Below are 7,500 nucleotides of genomic sequence, written 5' to 3'. Positions count from 1 at the left end.
TTCTTCTTTTTATTCTTTATCTTTGTCTCTTCCTTTCTCTTTAATCTGAACACCTTGAAAATCTCGGAAATTCGAGAATGCAAAGTGAATCGTATATCTAGTTTGCACTTGGAATATTTTTCTCCATTTTTTTTTCTTTATCAAAGAAAAAGTAGGAAATACGTTAATTTTATCTCTCTCTCTCTTTCTCTCTCTTTCTCTTTCTCTTACACACACACTTTTTCTCTATAATTTTATCCAACTTTTAAATTACACGTTTATATAAGATACACCGTGTATATATATATATATATGTGTGTGTGTGTAATAAGTATTTTATTAGTTTCTTTAAATTTCATTGTTATTTCTAAAACATTTATTATTATTTAGCAAGTAGGAAACTTTCTTTTTTCTTTCTCTAAATAATTATGGTTGGCTTGGTATTAATAATTATGACTCATTTTAATATTCATTTAATTTAATTTAAACGTTGATATTGTTAAGTTATTGTTTTATTTAAGTAAATAATATTATATAATTGTGCATCTAGAGATTGTAAGAATGGTTTGAAAACAATTTGTTTTAAAGTATAATCATTGAAGAGTATTTTTATAACTCATACTTTCTCTAACTATTACATAAATACAATTATTAACATAAAGTTATTTCACATTTATAATTGAATACATTCAAACACGTTGAAACAAACAAAAAGAAAAAAATATAATTAAATGGATTGATTGAAAACACGTGTTAATAATCTCACTCTTTTTGTTCCTCTGTAAGATCGAAGTAAAAAGTAAGTAAAAGAATGAAAAGAGAGAGAAACAAAAGAAAGAAGAAAAAAGGAAAAGAAAAGAAAAGAAAAGGTAGACTTTACTTACTCACGGGTCGATAGGAGAAAATAATGTTTTTCGAGTAACAAAGCTGATAGTTGTGTGGAGTAACCCGTGGAACCATTCGAGGGCGCAACTTTCGCCCACTAATGTCTACTATCTCGGTCCACTAATTAGAGAATCTACGTGTTGGAGTATAAGGAGTAACCCATATATGTAGTCAGAAACATACCTATACAGAGATACATACATATATGTATGTATAGAATGTCTCCTCCTTTCGTTTCGTAACTTTACACGTCTACTCTACGAGAATTTTGGGTTTCCTACGTGGTATCGGGTAATGGATAATGGTCGCTCTTTGCGGATCGTATCGTCCATATACACATACACGTATACATGTATATATATATATATCGATGTAAAATATATATATAATATATTATACATAAATGATATATATATATATATATGAATGTATTTCAAAAGAATGTCCGTTCGAGTGGGTACCTTATCGGATTTATTAATCTTTCTAGGTAGTAAAATCGTTCAGCCCCTGTTTTAAATCATTGGCCGGTTATGTCAGGTGAAGGATTACGTAGTAGTGGTTCGACGAGGAAAGGAAAAAAAATAACGTTTCTATACGTACCTTCGTACTTGTCCTTTCCTTCTTCATAGTAATAATAGTAGTAGTAGTAGTAGTAGTAGTAGTAGTAGTAGTAGTAGTAGCAGTAGTAGCAGCAGCAGTAGTAGTGTAGTAATACTGACGAGAAAATGGAAGAGTAAAACAGGGGGAGAGATAGAGAAGAAGAAATACTATTATACCTTACGCGTATTCTCCCACCTTCACCTTTACTATCTCACCATCACCTCACCTCACCTCACCTCAATAGGTTACTACACCGAACGGGAGATTTAAACGTAAGTTATTTCTCGCGGACTTGACTCGACTACTACCTCTCGATTCGTTTTGACAAAGTGCCGCGTGTTTCATTTTAAATACGTTTCCTCTCTCTTCATCCCGTGAATTAAATTCCAAAGTCCAACCGATAATTCCATCACGATTTAGTCCCTACTAGTTAAAAACTCTTCTTCTGATCCCAAACTTTCTTCCTCATCCTGTCCCCCATTTTAACACATCTATCTCTTACTATTTTTCTATTTCCTATCTACTCTCTCGTAAGCCACAACTCCCTCTCCACTAACTTCATTTTCCATGTTTTTGTACGAAAGAAATGTATAATATATATACAAAAGTTTTTGGTTTGATTCTTTTTTTCTTTTTTATCTTTCTTTCTTTTTTCGTTTCATTTTTCGTTATTTTTGTTCCTCTTGTTTATTAGTTGTTGTTGTTGTTGTTGTTGGTGGAAGGAATCAATGATTTTGTTCTTACTTACAAGTACAAAATTGAAATGAATTTTCTCGCATTATCTTAATCGCGGGTAAAATAAATCTTGCGGTACGAAATCCTCGGTTACACACATTTATATATATATAAATACATATAATGGTGCATATACATACATATATATGCACCATCTACCCACGAGACTACTTTTCCTAAGCTTGTCAAAACAGTTCGGAGTTTAATACTCACACGGAATTGCATGCTCTTTATTTTTTATTTCTTATCATTGTTTTCGTATTTTCTTTCTCTCTTGGGATGGAGAAGAAATGAGATGAAAGAAAACGAGAACTCGAGAAAGAGAAAGAGAAGGAAAGAGCTCAAGTTTGAGAGAGAGAGAATGAAAGAAAAGAATTGTCTCCCTTTAATTGATTATTTTTTATGTAGCAAAAAACAAAACAAAAATAGGAATGAAAGAAAGTAAGCAAAAGATAGAGCATAATCATATCTAGAAAATTACGTTCATTTGTAACGTGCAAAGCGTTATTCACGATCATTAATGTACACTAATTCGTCGTTCTATACCGTGTTTCGCTAATAGCTATACCTATGTTTATTTGTATGTATTTCATGTTCTCTATCTATCTCTATCTACTATATATATATATATATATATACGCATAGATAGCACGTATTCGTGTGTTGGTGCTCGATCACACTCGCGACAGCCGGTACAGTCATCGTTCCACGCCCACGCATGGTAATTTCAAATTTCAACGTTCCTGACACTTTCAAATAGCATTCGCAAAAAACTCTTTTTCCCCTTCCCCCTCCCTCTTCCTATATATACGTATATATATTTTTTTTCACTCTATACCTCTCCCTCTCTCTCTCTCTCTCTCTCTCTCTCTCTCTCTCTCTCTCTCTCTGTATATATATATATATATATATGTGTGTGTGTGTTTTGCTCTTTGTCTATTATTTTCTCTCTCTTACTTTCATTTTTTTTACTCGTTTTCTCTACAATTTTTTTTTCTTCTCTTTTTCTTTCTCCCTTTATTTTATTCTCTGTCTCATTTTATATATGTATTTCTATTTTTCTCTATTTTACTGAATGCAACATTTTTGCCGAACCCATTTTATTTTACATGCCCAGTCTTGTTTCTCGTTGTCCATCCAATGATGAGCGACGGAGAGGAAAATGTTCCTGATCGTAACGTCACTTTTGTATTTCCTTTTCATTCGTCGTTGATACGTCATGACTTTTACTACTTCTCTTATTCTATCTCATTTTCTCCTTTTTTTGTGGGAGTTTTCTTTTTATACCTTTTTATGTAAAAAATAAAGAGAGAGAGAGAGAGAGACAGAGAGAAAAGAAAGATAAAAAGAGTTAGAATTTGATGAAAAAGTCAAGTAATTAGCGAATCGTTTTTTCTGTTCTTTTTTTTTTTTATTAACCATATACGTTACCTGTATTAATTTAATTAAAGGAAAATGTTTGAATATGAATAATGTTTTATAATTTTATATTTTTTTTTCTTCTGTTTTTTTTTATTTTTTATTTTTTTTTTTATATAAAATTTTGTATTTTTAGACTAATCGATTCATTCGTTCATTTTATTCAAGAAATAATTGATAGAAAAATATATTGTAAAATAATTACGTATCGAATCATAATGGTTTTGAATTATTTTTGGATTCTTTTTTTCAATTTTTACAAATTACATTAACATTCATTTTAATTTATTTTAAATTGCGTGGTCATTTTCTTAATCTACGGATCATACTTTTATATTTTATTAGATCAATTTTCTTGTTCGATTTAATCATTTGATTATTCTCTAAATATTCTTAATTTTTTTATCATTCGATCATTTTTAAATATTTCCTTTTTTTTTTATTAGTGTTTCTTTTTCTTTTTTTCTTTTTTAGATATAACAGATCATTTTCTCTCGATAATAATTTTTCCTTATATGTTTAAATAAATATATTTAGGTCGATGTAAAAAAAAAGAAAAATTCTCGTTTCTTTCCTTTTTTTTTCAAACGAAATGAAAAGCCAACGTAAAAAAAAAAAGTATAACATATATATTCCTTGGTGCGTGTTGTTTTAATTAAAATTTTGCGTAATTATGCGTATTAATACATATTATCATAAAACTTGCCTTCTAACACATTTCCCACCTGTTCTCAAATTATAATAACACAAGTAGAAAAATATTTTTTATTATACGTTTAATACTAAAATTCGATGAGACACTTGTAACAGATTATTCTTTCCGATAAGTTAAATAAAATAATACGTAATAATTATTTTCATCTTTCCCCCCTCTTCATATTATTCGTCAACATAAAATCATAATTTTTTTTATAATTCTTTTTTGTTTAAAGTTTCCAATATATATATATATATATATATATATATATATATATATATATATATATAAAATATTACTCATAATTAAAATAAAAGATATCATTAGAAGTGCACTTACAGTAGTATTAAAAAAGTTCTTCAGATCTCTCATGCATAAAATTAAATTTTTCTTTGAAGATATTAATGTAACAGTTTCTTTTACACAGATTGAAGTAGGGATATTCGTATTTATGCGTGTCACCTGTCTCTCTGTGTATTTTTACATGCATGTGCGTAGAAAAAAAGTGAACATGTAAATACTCGTACGTGTGAGTATATGTGTGTATGTATGTGTCCGCCTGTGTGTGTGTGTGTGTATGTGTGTAAATCGCGAAGAGTTGCTTGATTAATGTTAGCAAATCTTTCGAAAAGTTGCTTTATATCGATCAAAACTCGTATGCTCTTTCGTGATAAATTCGTCTTCTTGTTTTAATGACGACAGATCGAAAGCTCTTTGGGTAACTGTCGAGCGAATATATTTTCACTTGTTGAAAGGAAAACGTTAGAAAAGGGGGAATGAAGAAAGATCTTCAATGAAAAATAACTTTTTTTTCGTGTATATATTAAAATAATATATAAATAAAAAATATAATAGTAAAATATATATATACAATATTTACACTATATATTGTCTAGCAAATATCGTTTTTTTAACCCATTCAATATTTTTCAAGTATATTAATAAATTATTTTATGGCGTGACAAAAATATATGTATATATATTCACCATTTAGGACAAATTACAAATTTGTTTAAACTATTCCGAAAGTTCTTAGATGATTTTTTTTTAATTTATATAATTTCTATATCAATTTAAAATTGATAATTATTAGAAAAAAAGAGACCAATAATTAATAATTTCAAGTATCTTAAGAATTAGTTCATAACACAAGCCTTCATATTAAGATATTAAATCTGTTTGAAGAATGAACCAGCAACAACAACGAAGAACAGGGGTACCCTTTTCCCTTTTCTCTCCCAACTATCCGCGTATTTCAAATACGAATTCATGTGTAATGGCTGCTCGAATGGTTCTTGCACGTTACCGGAAACAGTAGAAAAAAGTTTGGCCGAATAATGGGGTAGGGAATTCAGTTTCAGTTAACGGAGGGCGGCCAGGATTGTTAGAGCCAGAGTCGGAAGAAGTGGATGAAATTCACAAGGGGAAGGAAGAAATATCTCACGCTGGATTTCACTGCTATTTTATTCTGTCGGATCCCGTATATACTACTATCACTACTACTACCACCACCACTACCACTACCACTACTAAACATTACCACAAGGCATCGTTACTATTTCGCATTGATATACGTTCTTAAAAGGGGGACAAAGAGTATGATAAGGAGTTCAAGAAGTAGACGTAAACATTTTCGATAAACTAAAGAAAGAATACAAGATTTTCATGTATTTTCCAATGTCGAGCTTAAAACATTTACTCGAGAAAGAAAGAAAGAAAGAAAGAAAGAAAAAATTAGAAAGAAAGAGAGAGAAAAATAGAAAGAAAGAGAGAGAAAAATAATATGTCATTAATCTTCTTCTTTTTACCGAAAATTTTCTTATTTTTTTATAATAAAACGTGAAATCCAACCTTAATGGACACAAGAAGTAATAAGATTTAACAGAGGAGAAGAGAGTTACTGTATTTTCTTTAAGACTTCAGTATTTATAACTTTCAATTAAGAGGTAGCAGCGTAAAAAATTAGTTTACTCGAAATTTCAAACGTCTCTTCTTTTTTTTTTCTAGGAAAAGAGAGGATAAAAATAAATAAATAAATAAATAAGGAAGAAAGTATAAAATTCTCTCTCTATCTCTATCTATCTTTCTCATTTTCATAAAAGTGACTTAATAAGCATAATTCAAAATAAGTGTCTAATCGTTATGGTTCGAGGGGCCCCCACTGTTGTATCTTCTACGTGGTGTTCTACGTTCCGCGGAATTGATAACATAAATATTGCGCGAGACAGTGGCCATAATTTATCGCCATTGTAATGACCCTTAATGTTCATGAGTAGTTCGGCTACAAAGCCCTCATAACTCTTACGCGGAGCAAACGTTGCTAATTTTCTTGCGCGACCGTCGTTGCTTAGGCTGCTTTTACCGTTTCTCTTCTTCTCTTCTTCCCATGCCTTGTGCCTTGGCACAACTTAAACTCGACTGCTCTTTCTCTTACTCTCTCTTTCTCTTGCATACACATACTATCTTTCTCTGTCTTTCTTTCTCATTTTCTTTCGTTCCTTCTTTTTCCAGAAAAACGTAAATTACATCCCGAAAAAAGCGTAATCATCCTCCCGGTTCTCTTATCTCATGCCGACGGCATTACCCTTACCTTCCCCCACCCTAACCCTACTCTTTCGAGCATTTCAAGGACGTTGGATGATCGACGCTCATCTTCCAATTCTAATCCCACTCAATTTTCAACGTCGTAGTTTTATTTCATATAAGACGACGATTATTCTATTTAATCTCTTAAAGAGTGTCTTCTTATTGTATAGTACTTAAATAATACTAGTCAACGGTCTTTTTTATGTAGTCACAAATCGAGGTTGTTGGTGCAAAGGTTCCTTACGATCGGACAATTCGAGTAATACATGACAGATATCTAATACTATACGATCAGACAATTTAAGTGATACAAGTCAGATATTCTATATACGGTCAGAAACTTGTGTGAGTTTATTTATTTTTCTTTTTTTTTTTGCTTCATTTTAATTTATTTTCCTCTTACGTCCAGTGTAATTAAGTTTTGAGTTTGGATTTATTTTTTTTTTAGTTTCTCGTTTTTCTTTTTCTTTGTCTTTTTTTATTTTTTTTATTTTTTTTAATCAAAAAGAAAATTCATTATAACGTATGATTACTAGGATCAAAGTAATCACATCTTATTTTTGAACGTTGATTTGAAATTTCATTATATGTTATTATTT

General features: G+C 30.2%; 1 long non-coding RNA gene across 1 annotated transcript in view; it reads left to right on the top strand.

Annotated features, from left to right (window-relative positions):
• Positions 1 to 7,101: 7,101 nt before the first annotated feature.
• Positions 7,102 to 7,500, top strand: part of LOC149032681 (uncharacterized) — a 21,911-nt gene continuing 21,512 nt past the window's right edge. Inside the window, exon 1 of the long non-coding RNA XR_016176479.1 lies at positions 7,102 to 7,246. This is a non-coding gene — a long non-coding RNA (uncharacterized LOC149032681). The remainder of the gene's footprint in view (positions 7,247 to 7,500) is intronic.

The sequence above is a fragment of the Polistes dominula genome, unplaced genomic scaffold (genome assembly GCF_049000335.1).
Source record: "Polistes dominula isolate Pdom_NZ unplaced genomic scaffold, Pdom_raw_medaka contig_73, whole genome shotgun sequence".
Taxonomy (NCBI): domain Eukaryota; kingdom Metazoa; phylum Arthropoda; class Insecta; order Hymenoptera; family Vespidae; genus Polistes; species Polistes dominula.
The sequence above is the reverse complement of the archived record's forward strand: the minus strand, read 5'-3'. Positions and strand labels throughout refer to the sequence as shown.